General features: G+C 39.6%; 1 protein-coding gene and 1 long non-coding RNA gene across 8 annotated transcripts in view; both read right to left on the bottom strand.

The window, feature by feature from the left end:
- Nucleotides 1–10,402, bottom strand: part of LOC107836676 (uncharacterized) — a 15,740-nt gene extending 5,338 nt beyond the window's left edge. The window contains exon 1 of the long non-coding RNA XR_001662618.1: nucleotides 10,392–10,402. This is a non-coding gene — a long non-coding RNA (uncharacterized LOC107836676). The remainder of the gene's footprint in view (nucleotides 1–10,391) is intronic.
- Nucleotides 1–23,839, bottom strand: part of nrxn2b (neurexin 2b) — a 703,630-nt gene that overhangs the window by 495,317 nt on the left and 184,474 nt on the right. The gene's annotated exons all lie outside the window — the stretch shown is intronic.

Here is a 23,839-nt window from a genome sequence, read left to right as displayed (position 1 = left end):
AGAAAGTATGGGAATCAGAACTAAACAAAAAGTTCACAGAGGAGCAGAGGGGTACAATTGTAAAAAAAATGTTGAATCCCATGAGAGATGCGCGCTCCAAATTGATACAGTTCAAAATTCTGAATCGTTTGTATTGGACACCAGTCAAACTATTTAGAGCTAAGATAAGTAACTCTGATATTTGCTGGCGATGTAAACAAACTCCAGGAAACTTACTTCATATGTTCATCACGTGTCCGATTCTAACTTCTTATTGGCAGAAGGTTATGGGAAAAATCAACAGCATCCTTAATTCAAACTTACTCCTGACACCAACTTTGGGACTCCTTAATTATTTAGACTACAAGGTTCAAATACAGACTGAAAAAACACAATGGTTAAAAATAGCACTCACCACAGCAAGACGAGTCATATTAAGACACTGGAAGGGCCAAAATATCCCTACCTATACAGAATGGTATACAGCAATTTTAGAGACCGCCTCTTATGAAACACTCATTCACAAAATAAATGGCCAGTTGGTGGCATATCAGAGTATATGGGAATCATTCTTAAAACTAGAGAGGAGAGATTCAAATAACAAGGGTCCAAAATAAATAGATACAATGTGTGTGTACATATTTTTATTTATTTTTTATTTATTTTTCAATTTCCTTTGCTTTAGCTCTGACTGGTTGAGAGGGGGAGTATGGGAGGATTGGGAGAGGTTCAGGGGAGAAAATGTTAAAAGCTAAGTCCTTCTCTGTATAATTACCTAATGTTGTATTCTTTACAGTGCTGATATTGTCAATATTGATATCACTATACGTTTCATTGTTGAGGGATTTAATAAACATTGAAAAATGAAAAAAAAAGTCCAAGTTGCTCCTTTCCTTCTTATGCATGAACACGTCGAATCGACACCTGCTCAGCAGTCGTTTAAGTCTGTTTATGTTTCTGTGCCATATAAATGTTTACTCACAACATTTAGCACCTTTTTAGACCCTTTTAGCAACTTTTTATTTTTAAGGAAGCACCTGGGAAGAAGCAGCTAGCAACCTTGCATTACTCATTCCTGCAGGCTTAATTAAGAGCTTGGGCTGATGCATTACCATAATTATGAGAATATGGGAGCAGAAGAGGAAGCAACAGAGACGGCATGTCAACTGGCAAACATTCAAATATGGCTGACACGAGACGCATAAAGGCTTTTTGTTGCTTTTTTTTATGTAGCTATAAATACAGCAGAGAAGCTATTTTGATGGAGATAAAAGCTTAGAGGTGATACTATGGTGATGGTGGCCTAGAAGGGTCAACAAAATGCAAAAGCATTAACGTAACAAAGTCACAACACAACCACAAAAGCTAAACAACAGCAAAAAACCGAAACACAGCAGCAAAAAGCCACAACAACAAAAGTAACGACGCAAAAATCACAGTCACAATGTAAAGGCAAAAGGCTACAACAGAAGTGATAGTAAAACGGAAGTTTAGCTAACCTTGCTAGCATAGCTTCAGTTTTAGAATAAATCCCAGTGTGGTTCTCATATCTTTTGTTGTTGAGTTGTGATGTTTGTCGTCAAATTGTGGCTTTTGTTATTGCGCTTTTTTCATTACATTGACTCTTCTGGAACACTCCATAATACATGTGAAAAACAGCAAAGTAGCAATATTACCAACGCAAGTACTTATTACAAAAACAACAGTTTCGACCTGAGAGACATACATGCCAACTTTGACCGTGTTGGTATGAGTCCAAAAAGTGGCAATGACAAAACAGCTTTGTGCAATATACCAAATATACATACAAGTCATTTTTACGAAATGACTTTCCAGTCGCACGCTGATCGCTGAATCACTAATTAGCTGATGAAACAGGCAAAGAATGAAAACAATGTGGGGTGTATTTGGAAGGGCGCCTGGTGATGTTTTATGCTCATCCTTTTATCTGAACAAGACTCCTTGACAAATTGCCTGAGGCTCTATCTATTGGTAAGTCCCTTTTCTGAATATTTAAATGAGAACAGCAGCAGTTTAAAAAAAGTGCCTGCTTATAAAGATGGCTCTACATGTTGCTTCCCTCAAGTCAATTTGAAAGACAGAAGGATAAATCGGAATTTGCTTAAATTTCCCACCCATATGTAAAAAAAGACAGAACCCTGCTGATAAAATCTACACATGCACAGGATCATTTTTGTTTTCTTCTTTCCTTTATTTTGTTACCTGATCAATATTCCACGTGACATTTAAAAGTAATTGTTAAAATTATTAACTTGCAGAGTTTAAAGACTAGACAACAAACAGAACCCGAGAACTTAAATGAGATTTTCTCCACTGATGTATTGGAAAGCCTTTAGCTAAATGCTAACCTTTCCCTCTGGAGGCTTGTCAGTGATAAATGCAGAGACATGAATCAGCCCATATGGCAGGCAGAGAGATAGAAGCATTGAGCGGCAGAGATAACTGCTTCCCAGTATTAGATTATAGAAGAGTAGATAACATTTTGGCTTCTCTCTGTTCACAAATTGAGGCCAAAAAAAAGGCTTTGACTTATAATATTACTATTTTTTTTTAGAGGAAACAGCTCATCAAGATTTACACGAGGTCTTAACGAGGTCTCGTGATGAAATATGAAAGACATTAAATGAATGATTGTATGTGTTTTTTTTTTTAGTTTTTCTTTCTTCCCCTGTCGGCACCATGTTTTGTCCATTTTCCAGATAAACTGGGACTCATCAAACGGTGGATAAAGCAGAGAGAGGAAATTTCAATCTGCTTCAAAACACAAACATGCTTTTCTTTTTCTTTTTTTAAACTTTCGCCAAGTCATTTTAATTTCCAAATCCTGGCATGTAGTATAAAATAAACACTGTGAGCTGACAATGAAAGCTAAGTTCAATATGACAGTAAGCAGAATATATTGGTTCCAAACTGACAAACATTTAACTCCACAAAACTGAACTCCTTCCAGCCGCAAACAGGCTTGATGTTGTGTGACGTTATTTTGCGACAACATAGGGAAACACTTCACATGATGTCGCTAGTCTGTGGCTAAATCACAAAGTGTCAAGATTTCCCCAGAGGCTGATCTGTAGTGATCTATTACACCGTAGAGCCAAAAGTCAAGAAAAGGACTAATCCAGAATAATGTATTAACGAACCTAATGCATCATTCAGATCATCAGACAGCAACGTGGGAGAAAACTCGCAGAACAATCACAGTTTAGTATTATGTAAAATCAACGTTTTTGAGCTTTACTTTATGTTATAAAGTTATTCCCTCATCAAAAACATTCCTGGAGTGATTCTATGATTCTTTCAGTCATGTTTGAGAAATCCTTTATTCTCCATTTCTGGCAACCATTCAGCTGTGCAATACACCTTGGTGGGCCTAGCTCCGCCTTCGAAGACGGAGCTCCACCTCAGAGCTGCATTTTCCAAGCTTCCACCTCTCAGAGAGGCCCTCCGTCACCTCTCCCCCACTCAGTTCCTTCAGACTAGCCAGCAGCAATTAGCAAACATCTGGCGAAGAGAAGTGATGTTGTGATGGTTTTCTGAAGGCGGAGTTTCAGAAAGAGCAGTTTTTAAAGTGAGGGAGGCCCAAATTAAATTACAAAGTCAAATTTCTTTCAAGTCATATGTGATATGTACAATATTTTTTTTTTACAATAACTGAAGGCAACAATGTTACTTGATTAGTTTGGGCCTCCATATGATATAGTTTTCTTGATTTCCTGCATTCAAACAAAAAAGAATCGTCTTTAATAGCTGTTTTGCATTACTATGGGTGATGAGATTAATCAGTAGTAGTGCTAAGCTAAAAGTTCATCGTGGCAGCTTTTACTACTCTCTGTGTGCATGCAGTGATTCCGGAGTTGCTCAGAGTTTTCTAGTTGGAATTACAACTTTTTGGAGCGTTCTTGTTGTTTATTTCCAACTGGGAATGAGGAGAATCCGGGGTTCCGAATTCAAAGAAAACACACCATATGGCTACCAATCTTTCCTCCAAAAGAGATGGACGAGAAGAATCCCTCTGTACAAACTGATCATCTCACTTTAATTTCCATAGCATTTACTTAAAGACAGGGCTGAGCAAAATTAGTTTGACGTACAACAATACCGCTGGATTTTGCGATAGAAAAACAAATCATGAAAAAGTGTTTTTGTCTTTTTAGCTTGTATTCATTACAAACACAGATCCAATCCAGCTAAAAATTATATATTTTTTATTGAAAAGCTTGCTAATCATGTGCAATTTAATTTTAGTAAAAGTGCAACACTGTCTTTAAAGAAAAAAAAAAAAAAAGAAACCAAGGAGAAGATGAACCTGCTCTCCAAGTTACGAGGCGAGTTCATTTGAACAAATGTGAAGGTAGAGCCGTACGTGCTGCAGAGTCAGTGGCCCGGTTCTAACAGTACTCCTGCTAAATCAGCACAAAACCATGTCCCAGTTTCAGTCTCCATAGTTCTACGTTGGTAATTCATACAGCTCAGGCAGAGGCAGCTCAGGGCTGTGTCAATGCGTGCTTCCATATATCACGGCCTGCGCAATCAGATGGTTGACAAATGAACTCCTGCTGCTACGATTTTAATGTAAAAATATGCTTGAAGATGTTTTTTTTTTAACATAAAAATAAAAACGTATTTTCAAGTCAAGCACATCAATGAACTGCTGTCTAAATTTAAAGAAAAAGCATAAGGGCATTACAGAATAAGAAGTGCCATACTGTAACACTACATGCCTGCCCTAACTTCTTCCTAAATCAGACAGTGACTTGTCCTCTACGCAGAGAAAGACGTTGTTAAAAAGGGATTAGAAACCAACTTGTGCAAACATGACAATGTTCCAAGGTAGAAAATCAACCTTGGGAAACGTCAGCGTTCTCTAATCTGTGGAAAAGTGTTTTCTCATTTACGCAACAGCTAAGATTTCCGTTTTTAGCTCGCTGGGGTAGTCACTGTTGACGAACGCGCAACGTCAGTTTGTGTGTGTGAAGGTTTTGACTCTCAACTGCACACACACTCAGGCGCATCAGATGAGCCTGAAGCGGTTTTCAACGTTATTAGACCAGAGTAATCATTTCAAAATGCTGCAGAATTAGACCAGTGGGGCTTATTATATGAGCAATACAACTAGATGTAACTTAGGTAAAAGAGACACCCAGTACAACAACATCCAGATCCACATGGAATGGACAGTACGAGTTAGACAATAATATGTTCTGCTTTCTGTCAGAAGTTGATATACAGTCACAATGGTGATGGAATACACTATAACTTTGACCTTTTCATAATGCATTTACTCTGTTTCTTTATATACAGCAAATAATTTCCAGAATATTTCTAAGACTCTAAATAATTTGTTTGATATTTGACTACTTTCTTTGGAAGAATTTATCGTTTCTTACATTTGACCTGTGTTTGGGATTACTGTCCTGCTGTAAGACTCAACTGTGTCAAAGTTTTAACCATATATCCCAGACCCAACCTTCAAAAGGCTTCAGCCTGCCAACGAGTGGTAACTGTTGGAAAACCGAAGTGAGAGCAGGTAAGTTTTATGGTCAGAGAAAAGAAAAGATTCCAAATGAAATCAAACTCATGCAAACAGTTACTGTTTCTAAAAGGGGTAAAAATCAACTTTTTTGAGCTTTGCATCATGTTATTCCCTCATCAAAAATATACTTGGGGTGTTGCTTTGATTCTTTCATGCATGTTTGAGAAATCCTTTAATCTCCCATGGCAACCATTCAGCTGTGCAAAATGCCTGGTTTGACCTAGATCCGCCTTTCAGCTCCTTCAGACTAGCCAGTAGCAATTAGCAAACATGTGGTGGAGGTGTATATCTGCTGAGCTACTCCTCAGTGCAACACTGGTAAAAATGGTTGTTAAAGGGTTAATAGAGGAGTGATGCTGTGATGACTTCCTGAAGGCGGAGTTTCAGGTAGAACAGGAGGTTTTGAAGAGACAGAGGGCCAACTTCAAGATGTTAAATTGCAAAGTCAAATTTCTTTTAAGTTATATTTGATACATATACTTTTAGAAGTGAGGTTAACATAGTTACTTGACTGTACTACAAAAGGACACAATGTGGGTACAAAATACACAATACTGCCATTTTGAAATTCATTCTAGGTGTGTGTTGTATCACCCATTTCATCCTTGAAAAAAGGAGCAATTTAAATATATCAATAATCCCAAATTAAATACCATGAAATGTCAGGGTTATACTTTATCGGCTGTGGAACTAAAACCCCCCACATACTCATTTTGTGGAGGTCCACGTGTACTCGAGGCAGACTCGGAATGGACGTCCACCATACATGTCTGAGAAAGATGCAATACGGCCATAAACACGTACTCGGTGTTCCAGTGGAACCTGCTCAGCGAACGGGTTCGTATCCAACACCGAGCTGATGATGTTGCAAGTCGGCGCAACCAGTCACAAGATCGCGCAGCGTGACTGCTGCTCTATGCTGCACTTATTCATAAACCTTACTGGTATCCACTCCCACTATGGGAAATTTGTCATGAGAAATGTATGCAATCGGTTGAAATCTCAGCTGGAGTCCGCGTGGACACCAGCTGAGGATGGATGCCAAATGCCAAAGTATGTAAGAACATACAGAAGTGAGTCCAAGTCTTAGTCCAATCTGAATCAACAAACAATAAAAACATATATACATTTCTCAAATACAGCTACTGCCAAAACTATTCCTCCTTGTCTTGGCAGTGGTGTACTTTTGACTGAATGCCCAGAGTTCATAGCATACAACCACATTAAATGCATATCTTATTTATCCCCTGTACTGTGGGCTCATCCTGATATAGCTATGGCTTTGGGTAAATGGATTTAAATGGAACATTCAAATAGAAGTCATGTTCTTATTTGCACCGCTGCTAAGGATTAATATGTCACACTAATGTAGTCTCAGTGATGTATACACTGATGACACCTAAACGCTGGCGCTCCCAAATACAAGCCTGTGAACCTGCGCCGGAGCTCATCCTCCTAAAAGCACACAGGCAGCACACACACACACACACACACACACACACACACACACACACACACACACACACACACTTCTCTTTTAATCTACAAATGAGTTGTGTTGTTAGTTGACGCTACAGTGGCTATTGACAGTGAACTAGCAGTATGGGTGATAGGCTGTTTGTCTAATAACCAAGGCTGCATTTCAATTTCACAACTGACTGAACAGCCTGCTTAGCCACACAAGACTGATATGACACCAGGCTTAGCAAGAGGCTCTTTTTTTAAAAATAGTTTTTGTTGTGTGTTTTCGCTGCGGCTGAGAAAGATAATAGCAAAAACTCACACATTAACCTCATCGTCTGGAGTGAGCCTTGAAACAGGTTGAGCAATGAGAAACTTTTTTTTCTTTTTTGTGGAGATAAGCACACACTCGCAGATGCAGAAATACAAGAGACGTAAAAAGCGCAGTGTCTACCCCCCTTCCCCCCCACACCCTCTGCGCGGTCCCCACGGGTGCCCACCATTATGTTAGCCAAGCTTGAAAGTGACTTTCCCTTTCTGCTCCTCCCTTTGGGCCTAGCCTGCGCGATACACGCAGACAGCGCTCCATGCCTCGTCTAATTAAAGACTCGGATATGGTGCCTCCCTCTGCTTCTGCCTCTGCGTCCCCTTCCTGTCTGGATTCAGCATCTCGGATTGCTTTCCAAACTCGCGCTGAGGGACTTCTGCAGTTCTACAAGATGCCAAACATGGTGCGAGTCGATACGGTCCCAGGTGGAAGTTCGACGGGGGGTCAGAGAGAGGGGAATAATGTCTCAGAACATGAACAAATAGCCATCAGGTGTTTCCTTTCAACATTGGTAGAGTTGCTGTCTTTCTCTTAGTGACTGCAAACAGTTACAGGAAGTGATGGAGGTTATTCTTCTCTCACACAGTTATAGAAAAACAACCACTTTCTTCAATGCCACAACACCCTCTTCCTCTGCATTCCCTTCCCTCGCTCCCCCCACCCCCAATCGCCAGTGGTCATCATTTGCTTTGAATTTAAGGACGCGCAGTATCCGAAGGCACTAAGTTAATTAGACATCGGGCCCTCTCTGTCTCACTCGTTATGTCGCCCCCTCTGAATATCTGCAGGCTCTGAGAACTATTGCTGCTTCAGTGAAACCACATACGCAAAAATGCTTCAACGGATCGGCCCGTCTTTGGCTGACTATGTGGGTGTTTGATTCCCTGGGCTTCTTGGTATTCTGCAAGATTGATTAATTTAATTGTCTGACTGAAATCTGCAAAACAGACTTTTTTTTGTTTTTTGGTTGCCTGGTTTTTCCTCCATATAGATCCTTACTCTGATTATTCTCCACCCCCCAAAAATAGGTCGGCATCCTCATCAATCCTGTCAAAACAGGAGAAGGGTGAGGAGTGCACTTTGACTCGCATGTCAGTGTCACAACTCCTTACTGTGTAGATGTCTGAAGTGTTGCCCGTGGCCGTGTTAGGTAACCTTGCATGAAGAACTTAAAAGATGCAGTCTGTTCAGCTCCACGGGGGGGAGGACTGTGACCCTTCCAGTCATCGCTTAAAGAGAAGACCATCACCTCCCTACGTGGAGAACCGTATGCTAGGATTTTGAAGTGCATGAAAGTGGAGTAAAGGTAACACAATGTAGCTTAAAAAAAACCCAACTCTAAAACTGTTCCTCGTGGCAGCATGTTGGAGTAGCTCTGTTGGTTCTGGTTTGTTCTTTTTGCTATTTTAATTGTTCCTTTTTGTTCATGTATTGCTTTTTGGGATAATTATTCCGTCTGGTTTTGTATGTTCTGCAGCAAGAAAGATTTCTCTTGTTCCTCTTTTAAAGACACTGCATGAACAAATTTACTTGTGTTTGACAAAATTCTGTTTTTGACATTAACAGAATATTGACAAGGCTTTGCGCACATTCATAATGGAAACAGTTACCGTAGTAATGGTCATAAGGTGCTGCATGGTCGGTTGTACAAACAGACAAGGATACAAACCAAGTGTGTCATTGTAATTTCATTGTAAACCTTTTAATGAAAAAAAAGGTTTACAATGCCATCCAACGACGATGGATGGCAGCCGTCAGTCGTAAGGACTGATGTTCCAGGTGGGACTTGTAGCGGACAATGCTTAACGTTAAATCAAGATAAGATTATTTCTTTGATCCCTCTAGAAAATGAGATCTAGATCTCACTGGGGTTTTACCTGGTTAAATAATAAAAAATATATACTTTATAAATAAGTAAGATTAGTAAGTTGTATGAAAAAAAAACACTGGTTACATCTGCTCTGATTTACAGGGAATCGCTATTTACAACATAGAGGTATAAATCATGTCATGAGAATTCAGGCAAAGTTAGTGATTTAATCAAATCAGCAAAATCAGGAGGGAGAAAGTTTGTGTTAGTTTCTAAGCTAGCTATTTCCAACATTTGTAAATACCGCATAGGACCTCCAACTAGCTGAGTTATTTCCACAGACCAATTAGCTTCACTGGAACAAGTAGACGCCATGGCTGTACTGGCAGAAAATTTAGAAAAACAATCGTAGTCTCTCAGTTTGACACTCCCATCCCTCACTTCCATCATGGCGCTTCGTGTTTTTAAAGGACTCTTTAAAAACTCTTTAGGATAAAATATCTTACAATTTATTTTAATTAAGTTTGTTGTGGCTATAGCTTTTCACTATTTTTTGGGGTTCAACGTGATATTTTTCAGGACATCTTAAAAATTCAGAGAAACTAGGTCACTGATTGGTCGTTTGTCATGATATCCATATGTGACTCTTTGTATATGGGGAGTGATATTTTACTAGAGACAAAACCAAAGCGTGTTTTCATGCCCTTGGACTGCCACCAAAAATTCTTAGAGAATGTTTTGCATCCCAACTATCCTACAAACAGCAGGCTGGCAGCCATTGTCTGAGGTCCTCTCACAGGGCAGGAAGCATCTGCTACTTCCACAGCATGCCAGCATGTTCTTTTCACTGAGAGAACGGAGCAAATGGGAATCCCTGAACTTTTTTTTTTTGTTCACTTGAATGGAGGAAGAGACTAAAGGGGGGAAGCTAAGGACACAGCGGGATCAAAACAGAGCATTTAAATAAGTTATTTCACAAAGTCTCAGCCTCCGGCATGTGTTAGAAAGGAAGACATCAATAATACAATGACTGTGGATGACACAGGGAAAAGACGTGAAGTATTCACTTCTAGTGGACTTTTATTTTTCAATTTTATTCTGATTTTGTTTTGTGATAAACTCAAAGTAGAGTATAATTATAAAGTGATAGGGTAATTCTACAGGCTTTTCAGATTCCTTCATAAATAAAATTTAATGCATTTGCATTGTACCGTCTTTACTGAACACATTGTCACACCACCTCTCGATGCGGTTATCACTGTTGATCTTTTGGATTTTGTCTCCACCAGATTTCCAGATTTTAACTGTTCTTTTTTTCACAAAATAACTCAAGCTTAATAAGATTGGACAATGTCTGTAAAGTATTGTAACAGGTTCTCAGTAGGATTATGTTCTGGACTGTACCTGAGCCAGTCTAACACAATAATATCTTTTCATCTAAATTATGTTGTTGAAGCTCTGGGTCTATGTTTTTTGGTTGTTGTCTTACTGGACAATGAACCTCGACAAGGTTCATTCTCCTGTACGGTCTAAAGAAATCCTTCCCCACAGCATGATACTGTGGTCATATTATGTGTATGATGCATGCATACCCATAATGTGTGTTGTGCAGTGATAGTTGATGTAGTTTGTTTCAGAAAGTTTTTACTACTTACAAAAACAAAGGATGTTTGGCTTTTGGGTGGAATTTATTGTAACAAGTTTACAATAGAATATTGTACGCATCAAGAAAATAGAGGATTTAAGTAAAAGCATACAATGTTTATTTCATCATCTCAAACACTGTATTGAAACAAAAGCCAACAACAATGGCTAAAGGTAAATGGACTGAACTTACATGGCACTTTATCCAGTCATTTTTGACCACTCAAAGCGCTTTACATTACAGTCACATTCACCCATTCGCACTCACAAACGCTCACACATTTATACACCGATACGAAGATCGGTAGGCAATTTGGGTTTAAGTGCCTTGCCCAGGGGCACATTGACATGTGGCAGGAGGAAGCTGGAATTGAACCTACAACCTTCTGATCGCAAGACAACTACTCTACCCACAGAGTAGATTTGCTAATGTCTCAAGAATGTGTCATGTGCCCTTGAGGCAACAATGTCTCGTGATGTTTGACTTATTGTCTCTTTGAACGACAGAAGTCAGGTCATTGAGGTTCTGGGGTCCAGAGTCATGAGCCAGTCTCATTGGTTTTCTACGAGATTTAAGTCTGTAGAAAGTGCAGACCACTCCATTCAAGGTACCCCAGCCTCCAACAGGCGTTCCCCAATTATGCAACCTCATTGACCCAGAGCATCGCCGTCCATGAAGATGAAATTAGGCCTCTATTGTTCACACAGTGGCACAATGACTGGATAAATGGTGACATTCTGGTAGTATAAGGTTGTCACTGTACAGTTCACAAAGTGTAGGGCAGTTCTTTATTAACTAGACACACCTGATCCCACTGTAACATCACCACTACCAAAGTTTTTGATGGCAACAGAGGCTGATGCATAGCACGCTCCTTGATATCTCCGACATAGTGTAGCTGGAAGCCATCATTTCTGTTTATGAATCAACTTTTTTAAAGGTTTTATTGGCTCTAGTGGCCTTTATTTGATAGTGAATTGACAGTAAAGTGGGTAAAGAGAGAAGGAGGAAGACATGCAGCAATAGTCACTAGGCTGGGATTTGAACCTGTGACAGCCGCGTAGAGGACTAAGGCCTCCATATGGGGTTTGTGCTTAACCCCTGCACCACCAAAGCACCCCAACATGAATCAACTTTCACTAGAGAACAGCACTGATGTCCCCAGGCTCCCATATGTCCTCCCTGGCCCTTACAGGATGATGACACCTGTGCCCGGTGATGTGGTCAGGTACCCTTGTAGATCATAAGGCGCACAGAACACGCTGATGGAAATGGTTTCAAATGGTCTGACATTACGCTTAGTTGCCTCTCACTTCCCTTAAAGGTGCCAGGAATTGAGCAGCATTCATCATCCTGTTCTGTAGGGCATTGTTCACAATGAAGATGTCATCAGTGTGGGATGTGGCAAAAAAGACGTCCACTTCTACGCTTTTCTTTGACTCTTCCAGTCTCTCTGTATCTCTGAAACTCTAAGCTCAGTGGCCATTTTCCTTCTGTCTGACAACATTCTGTTTGAAGTCACGCAATGGTGAGGTACTGCTGATGAGTTGCTAGGTGTCGTCTTGGTCTCATGATGTCAAAATGTGGACAGCATGATAAGTACTGTTTAAATGATAAGGACTGTTTAAATGATGAGGACTGTTTAAATGCGAATTCTGATTGAACCTGGAATTTACTGGTTTGGTTGATTCTAGGATCAAACACCTAGTTGTGAGTTTTGCTGTTAAGGAAGTTGTTAGAGAACAGCAAGTTGTTTAAAAAGTACTAAAACACTTAAAAGCTGGACATGTCCATTCAAACGTTGAGAGAAGGTCACAACCTGTAAAGGTTATAGTGAATTTAAGGTTCAAGCCAAAAATCCCTGATTTTTGTGAGTAGAGCATCTCAGATAAAGCACAGAACTATACGGGTTCAGGTGGTCTCTGGTTAAGTGAAGGAATTTAGTCTAAATGGATTTTATTTTAGGGAATCAGAGCATTAATCATTTTTTTATTGTCCAAAATATTTCAAAATCTTGCATTACTTTCTTTTCACTTCACAATTCCACATCACATCGTGTCGGTCTATCACTTAAAATTCTAACAGAATCCACTGATGGTCGAGGTCGTAACGGAACAAAACGTATAAAAGTTCCAGAAACACTTGAACATTTTCAAGTTATGACCTTCAGCCTCCCTTTTCCCAATTCCATCCCTGATTTCTTTTACATCCAAATCCTCTGCATCAATATTACAGAAGAGACATCGCTATTACCGTTTTCACTCCCGCTTCATCTCATCTGGAGCAACATCCGAGTATCGCCCGTCATTCATATTCCATTAATATTTTAGAGTGGAGAAACTCTACTGTATCCCACTGGCTATCCGCCTCCTCTCTCCGCGGTGTCTTTCTTGCTCACGCAGCATAAAAGTGATCCAAAGGAGGCCTGACACCGATAATTAAAGAGTTATTGAAATTAGCATTGACTGTCCGTCTCATTGCCGCCGAGCGCCAACAAAGATTCTCATTCTGCTTTGATCACTTAAGCAGTCGCTCCGTTTTATTAAACCTTGCTCTTGTGATTGACTCAGACGCAGAAAAAAAAAACATCAATAGTGAATCAGAACAGACTTCTAAATATATATTTAAAAAATATATCAAAACCTGGCTCCTATTAATAAAATTATTAAAAAAAAAAAAAAACGGTATTCTTCGTGAAACCGCTACATCATTACATGTTTCACTGCTTTCTGTATGCGGCTTGTTGTGGCATCGAATGGCTTTCATCTATGGAATATTGTTTTCAAGGCAAGCAGGTTATTGGAACATCATATGTGTAAGTGCAATACTGTATACAGCAGATTATCAAAGGAAGGACAATGGGATAACATTTCCTACTCCTCTACCCCACACCCACCCACCCACACACACACACACACTCTGCTGCATCAAATCCGTTTCCATTTGCTCCCCCTGCCAGCATCCATCCATCCACTCTTCCATCCTCCTCTCCCTCCGTATTGGCAAGCGTTAAAAAGTCGGATTCTGAAACCCGCTACCCTCCTCCTTCCCTTGCCCTTTGCACATCATTCGCCCATGTGTTGAATCCCTTAAAGCTAGTTCCGTTTGCATTCCTGCAACCTCTCCTCTGCGGCTTTCACTGGCTCGCCCGGCTCTTTCTCCCGGTAGTCAAAGCCCGTCCTCTCCCTCCTCCACCAGCTGCGATGAACCACAGCCATGCTTTGCCAAGTGCCCTTCGATAAGCCTCTCTCTGGAAGTTAGCGGTAATTACGTAAAGATTTTATTTTTTCCCACTTCCATCTCTCTCTCCATCAGCTGTGTTGAAGATGCATCATCATCATCATCGGATCATCACATTTTGCTGCACATTTGATTTTCTTTAAGACATTAATAAACCCAGCTGTGTGATCCCACAACTTGCTCTTCCAAGAATGCCGACTTCATAAATTAACATCTGCTCATCAGTGTAACCTCATCGTGTCAACTTCATGGATAAGGACGAGTCGGCACACTGAAACACTTCCCTAGTGTGTTTATTATGAACGTTTCATACTATTACTAGAAATAACAGTGATGTATGCTTTCAAGTAAACCCAACTGTAGTGGTTCAGTGTTTCTGAATGTAGTACTGAAGTTGATTACATACCATCCCATTTCTAGATGAGACTTTAATGGATTAATTTTGATGAATATTTAATGAAATTTAATTACATTTTCCCAGCTGGAACCTTTGTATTTGCGTGTTTCTGGTACAGTCGTAAATCTGATGCACAAGTGACATCCGCAAACAGTGATGGACGATAAAGCTGCTTCTCTAAGCCCACTTGGAGTTAATTTTTGTTTTAAAAAAACAATTGGATAGGAAGCTGGAAAGACTGGTTGTATTCAAGTTGTGCTAAAAGGAGTTAGCCTATCAGTGCAGCCATTTAAGTTCAATATAGTATCTCAATGCTAATCATGTAGCAGCAGCTTAGAGGTCCCCAACGCTAATGTCAGCGTCCACAGTCCACATTTCTAAAAAAGTTCCACAAATGATCAAAAGATCCTGAAACACTTAAAATCTGAATAGAATAACATTTTGCTCTGATCTGATGGTTGAATGAAATAAATAACAGCCTAAAAACAAGAAATATTTTATGGTTGAGCTCATATCTCTATGTTCTCAATATTGTAGCAGCAAAAGGGGTGTTTGAAATAAAAGTGTTGCTTGTTTTGTGGATATACAATTTTTGATTAAGATGTGATTTACAGATTTTGCTATTAATTCATTAAAAAAACTTTCATTGAGTCCCACTTAAAATTATGCAATTAAAATATTAAATATATTGTAATATATTCCAACTGCTACAGAAATACTAATGTAAGCTGAAACAATTGTTCTAGATTTAAATTAAATGTAACAGCCGTTACATTTACAGTGAACCCCGGGGTCAGGGACGACAGCCACCCGCAAACAGATTATATCTGCAAATACTTGAGGCCTCTTGGGACACTTAAAAATCCTTATTTTAATAGTTCAAACACTAAGTATAAGTGGAAACCATCTTGGCGCAACCCACAGAAGCTAACATCTGAAGCCTCCCTTATCTCTGCTGTTTGGGAGTAGAGCCAATCAGCGCCAAGAACTGGTTGCTTTTAAATCATCAACCAATAGCGTGCTAAGTAGCACTGCTTCCAAGTATCTCAGCTTTCCAAGCTGCATTTTTTTTTTCAAATATTTTAAATATGCTCTATAAAAAAAAAAAAAGATCTGCAACTTTTCTGCAAATGAATCGGAGATATGTTCCCCAGAAAAGTCCACAAATAAGTGAGTCTGTGAAAACTGGACCATGATCTGGGATAACTTGTTGCTTGTCTGCTCTTTATACAGCACCGCATGTTTAGCAAAAAAAAAAAAAAAAATGACTCACACGCTTTCTTCCTGGTCCAATTAAAAGCATTCTAAATCTCAAGCACAGCGAGGCCATTTTAAAACCTTGGCATACCTTGATAAATATCTCCACAACTCAGAGGAGACATGCCGGCAAGCTGACAGCATGTGTACATTTTGTTCTGATTAACATCGTATTTCTGTTTAATCTCCACACAACGGCATTTGAAGCTCCATAAGTCCTTAGCTGAATCTCAAAAAAAAAAAAAAGAAGGCAGATGTTTCAGAAAACAGATTAAGAAGAGCCTTTGAAGCGATCCCGTTTTAAATCAGAAACTAGTGTCAGGAAGCCCTTTTGTTCACAAGGAGCTGCTCTTCCAGGAATCAGGCCAACTGTCAGCATTCAATAAGCTGCTTGACATTGACTGCGAGGTAGATGGAAGGGATCGAGTTTCTTCTGTCAATAAAAACATTTCAGGCAGTCAACTGGTGAGGTTATACACCGAGCGATACTCTGCCGGTTTTGAGATGAAATTACATACCTGTGAAGCTGGAGGCAGCATTTATCGAAGGGGTGCCGCAAACTGCAACAGAATATGTCTTTATCTTTGCAGTTAATTTTAAAGGTAAGGGTTTGAAAAGACGCAGGTCCTGGCTCTGACGTCTGCGTCGTTGCGTTCCGTTTTTCTGGGACACGAGTTCAAGCGCTGATGTGTTTGTCAATCACTGCTGTCCAACAAAGTTGACACTCACTGCGTTTGTCATGGGTGACTGGAAGGGCAGCTTTAAACAGGGTGAGTAATCACTGTGTTTTAGTCATCGATCTCTGTATGCCGTCTCCTTTGTGAACAAACTAATGTCATGCCTTCCCTTAAGGAGCAGCTTTGTGGCCTCTGTGTACAAGTTACAACTGTGTACTCAACTGTACAACGCCACAAAAAAAGGAAGGCGGCTAAAAACCACCAAATAAATTAATTCATTCCATTAGGGTAATGTGTGTGTGTGTGTGTGTGTGTGTGTGTGTTTTTCTTTTAAGTTTTGGATCTAAATGGTAGAAAAACAAAGCAATACTGGGAAGAAAAAAATTAAGTAACATTTTGCCATTTTCTGTCAATAACAGAATCCCGGTTTGCAACGTCAATAACCCACAATCTAATTTGCTTACGACAACACAAGAGGATTGTCAATTAACTGAATGCCTTAAGGAGATTGGGTTGTCAGACGGTTAATATGTTCTGAATTTATATTAAAATAAAATAAAATAAAAAAATTATGATTGAGAATCTTTCGTGAAAATTTAATTGCATCCGAGGCCGTTGACAATGTAATAACCGTAATTGGCATTTCCTGGAGACGTCTTTGCGACACACACACGCACACACACACACACACACACACACAAAAAAAACAGGTTTGCCGATATCACCGATAAAGAAATGATAACTTTGTAGGGTTTTCTCTTGGATGTTCGTTGCAGGTATTTTGGTGAGAGCGGTGTGCATTTTGGGCTGCGTGAATTTCTAATAAATCCTGGTTGCCTTCTCCATTCTACACTTGATGTTTGTGTTTCGTATTCCCGATAAGGTCTGAAATTTTCACCAGGGTTGGAAGACAAACTCCAAACAGCCTGGCAAGAATCTCAGGGGTGCCGCCAGGAATCGTGGGCCCCCTGACAAAAAATTAGATTGGGCCCCCCCTTGCAGCTGCTGTTACAATTCTTTGAGTCTTTTTGAAAGGGTCATAATTTTAAAGGCTTGCAACTGCCTTGCTTTCTTTGGTTCAATACTAATAATTAGCACAACATTTACTGCTCATGAAATTAACATCCAACAGTCCACATCCAGTATGCAAGTAGGTTGCTTAAATTTTTTCTATTAGTTTTAGATTACTGAAATATCTCGCCCCATGAGCAACAGTCAAAAGCAAAGTGCAACTACACATAAAGCAATCCAGACTTCTCAAAAATGGTATGTAGTTGCATTTTATTCAAGCTACAGTATATAACTTTAATAAAATATATGTTTTTTCCATATTTGTTAAAGCTGTCACGATGTCGTAGCATTTTGTTTTGAGACAGATAATCTGTGAAAACAATCAATCTCCTCCATCTCCTTCCTGAACTATTACTGGTTAAAGTAATGCACCGTTCTGACCAAAACAACCAATCAGAACTAGTAGGATGCTCTTAGCACTGCCAATTACCCTCATTCACTCACTGCTAAATGTGCTAATGGTGGAGAAACAACTTATCATTACAAGAAACCGTTTATCTGCTGTCATTGGTAGCTATGCTAACTATGACAGCAGTTAGCATAGCTACCATAGCTATGCTAACTATCACTGTTAGCATAGCTATGGTAGCTATGCTAACAGCTACCATAGCTGTTAGCATAGCTAAACTCTCCTTAAACATTTATTCACAACTGGAGATGAAACGTGACATCAAAGGTGGGGAAAGTTTGAAAATTATATACTATGGTTTCGTTTCCTATGTGATAAAACCGGGGCATTTTATCAAAGACTTTTTTTTTAACCACTATACATCCACCTGTTTGTAACAATACCAAAGATATACAAAGTAGATATTGATCTAATTTCTCATGATGCTCTTGTTTGCTATCCATAAAATGTGTGAATGTTTTTTTAGAGGCACCTGCCTTATTGTATGCATGCCACGATCAGCTCTAACACGGCAGCTGCCTTTTTGCCACTTTGCCAGAATAATGTTTTACAGCCAGCCAAGTGTTGAGGTGAATCTGTATAAATATTCAAAGAGAGAGAGAGAAAATGCTGGAACACGATAACTTCAGTCTAACTTTTTTTTTTCTTTTGCTGAGGCCATGACTAAGGAGCCAACAGGAGCCAAAATGAAGAAACAAAATGTTCAGAATGAATTTAGCTACACATCGACTGTGAGATGAGTTTTGAATAAGGAGCTAGTGTATTTTGCAGCTTGGCGGAAACATTTTCTACAGCTACTTAGAATTTGAGTTTTCTGCTAATGCCCCACACCGCTCAGGTGATGTCTGACCCGCCGCAGTGGCTGCATTTCCCCTGTGTTGCCAGGAGAGAGCACCGGTTTACCACACAGAAATTAGCTTACGATGTGATTTTTTTCCCCAACTTTTTGCCGTTAGGCTGAAGCGGAAACACATCGATGCCAAAATGCAATGCAGCCTGACCTAACACCTGCTAAGCTGTTGAGAGAACTGCAGTCTGTTATGCATGTATTCAGCTGAAACTGCCAACTAGGATTAGCATTGACCGTTTCCCTGTGCGCAATCAACTGTGTTCAGATCTCTATATGAAAACTTAGTCTCCTGTCTAGCACTGATTTAATGTCTTTATGGTTCAGGGCAATCTTGAGGTAAAAATCAATAAATCTCCACTATGATTATGGAAGACATAACCACCAGGTCTAGCTTATGAAGCTGTGGTTGCTTCATATACCCAAGGAATGGACCTTAACTACATATCAAACATGTTGTGTGATCTTAAACACCTAATTCAGGATCTCGCAGGATCTCAAAAAATGTAATTTGGGTCTCGCAAAAGCAGTTCAGGATCTCTTACGCATGATTCAAGATTTCCCAAACATAATTTAGGATCTCACAAAAATTATTCGTAAAAGTAATTTGGAAACTCACAAAAGCAATTCAGGATCCGTTTTGGAGTCAAGAAAACTCTGCATTGAGTCATTCATGCTCACATTCACACACTGATGGTTGTTAGCCACTCCATTATAGCCAGAGCTGCCCTGAGGTTGCCAGAAAATCAGGCTGCACCAGTCTGAGACTGACCAGTTTAAGTTTTTTTCTACTACAATCAATGCATAATTCTAATGATTATGCATTGATTTCAGAAATCTGCTAACGTCCTAAAAAGTGTGAAAACATTTTACAAAAACCTGACAGTCTTCACAGAGCGATGTATTTATACACAAGGCTGAAGGCAGAAAAAAAACTGTTCCCACCTTGACGGCTTACAAACTTCAGCCACAGAGGACGCTGTCACCTTTAAGAAACTGTGGTGAGATGGCATCTTTTTTTAAAAAAAGGACAACCGATTAAGGTTTTTTTTTAAAGCTTGGAAAGCTTCACCTTTTTGTGCTCTTTAGTGACAGCTAAAACAGAAATCAATATGTCTGAGGCGACCATGGCATCCGATGAGTTAATGAAGAATCTATAATGAATGTCAGAGGGATTTTTTTTTTTTCATCCACCAGCTAAAAAATATCCAAGACAAAAGGAAAATTCTGTATCGTCTGGGAGCGACACAATCGGTGAACTGAAACCACACAGAAAACCCTCATAGAGGACAAATAATCAGAACCCTCTTCATATCACTGACTCCATTAATCAGACTTATGATTATGTCTCACTAGACAGCACTTAGCTTCCCCTGCAATGAAATGATTTGAACTATAGCAAAAGAAAAGTGTTTACAGTGGGAGAGATAAAAGTTTAATGGACACCTATAGTAGTTAAAGCTATAGGTAACACTTCTTTTAACACTTTTTCGACCAGAAGAATATCAAACAAGACACACACACACACACACACACACACGCACGCACACACACACACTCTCTCTCTCCCTAAAGACATCACAGGACTTAATATTCCACAGAAATCTTTCATTTCTTCACTTTCATATCAACACATCCAAACTTTTTCCAGAATAGAGTCAGCACCATCCTGTCACACAATGAAAGCAGACATTAATAATATTGAAAAAATAAATTACTGAGACACACACACACACAAAAACAAACTCCAGGGTTCATTAAAACTTCATAAAGAGACTTCAAATATCACAGAAAAACTAAAAGCACCACAATAAACCATCTATTAGAAATAAATAAGTCAAGATGCTAACTTACAGTGCATTAAAGTTTTCACCTCGCTTCCCCCCCATGTTTTATTTACAGCCTTATTAACTAATAATTGCACTCACAATTCTACACAGAAATGCTCCGTTATGACAAGAAGGACATTTTTGTGATATTCCCAAATTTACTACATATAGAAAAGCAGGAAATTACATTTACCGAAGTATCCACAGCCTTTACTTCACACTCTGTTGGTTCATCCTTCATATTTAGACAATAGCTGCGTTTTCACTGGGCATATGATCGCACAATTAGACATTCCGAAATTAATTCACTTAAAAACTCGCCAATTTAAACAAACAAACAAACAAACAAACAAACAAACAAAAAACTGTTGTTTCTTTTTTGATAAAAAGTTTTGCCTCCGTGATGAAGTGTATGTGTTTTCCTTGGCCATACCAAAAGAAACACTTTTTCCGCATCACACAAATCACATGACAACAACTGGATGCTGCTCGCAAACTACAAAGAAGACAACAGGAAGTGGTTGGAGGACCATGATGCAGCAACGAGCAAAAACTAATGAACGTGTGATTTTTAGCTGCGTTTCGTCCTTAATGGAAACACCACAATTCCAAAGTCGGGAGATTTTACGAACAATACGACCTGAAACAAAAAGCCGATTCAGTACCGCTTTGTTCTACATTTTACAACCTGCAAACCTCTCTCTCATTTAATTGACATTCACTGCTTCTGCACCAGTCATGTACGACTCTCATCAAATTAAATCTGGAATATTTTGTACAGGCAGTTCGACTAAAAATATTCCATTTGAGGAAATGGCATGGCTTTATTTCTTTTAAGAGGCAGAGGCAGAAAGTCTGAGATCATAAAAACAAAATATATGGAGGAGAAATGTGCCTCTCTAACCTGAGTCAGTGCCCAAGCACCAGATTCTGAATCCCTCCAAGTCACAACAATTAAAGCCAAAGCTCACTGTAAAATCAAGCCTTGTAATAATACTCTGGTTCTTAAATATTTATAGGCTATTGCATACAAACCCCGTGCTCCTTTTTTTTTTTTTTTATCATTTGTCAGCAAAAAATGATGTAGTCCTTGGAAACGCGCTATATGGATACATGCATTCTGGAATGTACAAGGGCTGTGCTGATGATTGATTATTCAACGTGTTATACTGCCACCGCTAAGTTTCAATGGGGGTAATCAGAAACCGTAAGAGTTCCTGGATCTGAGGCAAAGAGGAGCAGACAGAGACATGCCTTACAGCAGCGATGGCAGTGGAGAGAAAACAAACACTCAGATGGAGTTCACTCTGTTCTCTACATGCAGGTTTACATTTAACAACCAACACGTCAGCAGCAAACCACATCCACAAACAAGTGTTTGGTAACTCCTGGAAATTACAATATAGAAACAATATTTACAACGTGGTGAGACAGGAATGGTGGTTATTTGACAGGGCAGGCCTGTTGGAGTCACTTTTTAACAGGAATTGCAAACATATTTATCTCCATTTCTCTACTGGCTGGTGGCTCCGACATGAGATTACTGAAATGAGCTAAACCTAATCTCTCCCAGGAGGTATCAGTTTGAGCTAGGCTAGTGTCTGTTCAGTGTGCTGATTGGTCCTTGTACAGTATGGCATCCTGCACAGTTATGCAAGTTCAACGTTAAACAGGTGTTTTGGAGTTTTTAGGGTGAATTCACACCAGCCCTGTTTAGTTCACTTTAATCAAACTCTGGTTCGTTTGCAGAGAAAGTCTGGTTTGTTTAGAGGAAGTGTGAATGCGTAACACAACTCTGATGTGGGCCAAAAAAGCAACCACTTGTCCACCTACCAACTTATTTCTTGTTTCAGGTGAAGTGAACTGGTGCGGTGCGGTTCGAATGCATATGTGAACGCCAGGCAAATCTAGAGACCGCTCTAAAAGCAGGGAGCAGACTATAGAGCAGAGCATTCTGGGTAAGTACAACCAAAGGAATTGGCTTGTTGTCTTTGCTAAAGACAAAGGAGAAATCCTGTTCAAATTCGATGTGACTCCATTTAAGTTTACATTTTGTGAAGAAGGAAGTTGTGCTCAGTATCTTCTTCAGATGTTTTTATGTTGTTTCCTTCAGTGGTTCTTGGTGCAGCGCCACCACAGGCGAGGAAGGGAACATTTTATCAAAAAATTTGGCTCAGTTAACACAAACGGCACCAGCTGAAAATGAAACTAATGCAGCAACTCCCCATCAGCCGTAGCTTCAGATTCATCAAGTCTACCAGACAAACAGCTGCGAAAACTCGCTTTATCTGTTAAATTTCCTCCACAAGTCCAGAAGTATTTTACCCCAAAACATCTTTTTTCACATTAAATAATCAGCTGTAAAGTATCAAAACTTGAGTTTAAAGTCCATGCTATTCATTTCAAATCAGATGGACGACGTCAACATGGAGATCAGTCAGGCACAGGATATTTCCACTGGCCTCTCCTTGCACTGAGCCATGCAGTCACTATCACAAGCCCTTGTCACCATCATTCGTTTACCCTGGTCTACACAAAGGCCTTGAAATGTGTGTGTGCGTGATAGTCTGAACCAACAATAAATTGCCACATCGGCATCCACACCTCACCAATTGCCACATAATTACATTTCAAAGACACCCTGTGTGTTGACCTCCAAGCGGAGCTCGATGCTATATATAACATTGTGTTCGCTGAAAGCCTCTTTACATCATGTGTGAACACACCGCCCCTCCTTCACATCCCAGGCATCAAATGCTGCCACTTTGGTAGCTCGCCTTGATGCCTCACAGAGACGTGTAAGGAATCCTCGGACGGCACGAGCACACGTCTCCACACACGTCTCCACACACGTCTCCACACACGTCTCCACACACGCTTCTGTTTTGAGGTTTTGAAAGGATTTCAGTCATTTTCAAATAGTTCTTCTCTATGTAGTCCATAAACATACAGAAGTATACATGTATGTGTATACATTCTAAAGGTTATGTAGCCTATTTTTTTTATTTCAACATAACTTCATTATACTCGTTTGGCACTGATGATGGCTTTACAATTTGAACAAATAACTTCCTTTATAATCCCTGATGTACCCAATCAAATCATAAGAGCTCTCGTCTTATGTAACTTTTCATTGACTTGTTAATAGTCTGGTTTTGGAGACCAATATCAAATAAAACCAGACAAAATACAAATGCATTCACTGAATAAAGATGTACCTTAAGGGAAAAGCCATTCATGCTTTAATTACAGGGGCTGTATCATGTATTCTGCAGGCGTATAGTGGCATTTCATAGCACAATAACGTAATTTAGGATGTTAGAAAAGTGCTATAT

This window comes from Poecilia formosa, unplaced genomic scaffold (assembly GCF_000485575.1).
Source record: "Poecilia formosa unplaced genomic scaffold, Poecilia_formosa-5.1.2 Scaffold73, whole genome shotgun sequence".
NCBI lineage: Eukaryota > Metazoa > Chordata > Actinopteri > Cyprinodontiformes > Poeciliidae > Poecilia > Poecilia formosa.
The sequence above is the reverse complement of the archived record's forward strand: the minus strand, read 5'-3'. Positions and strand labels throughout refer to the sequence as shown.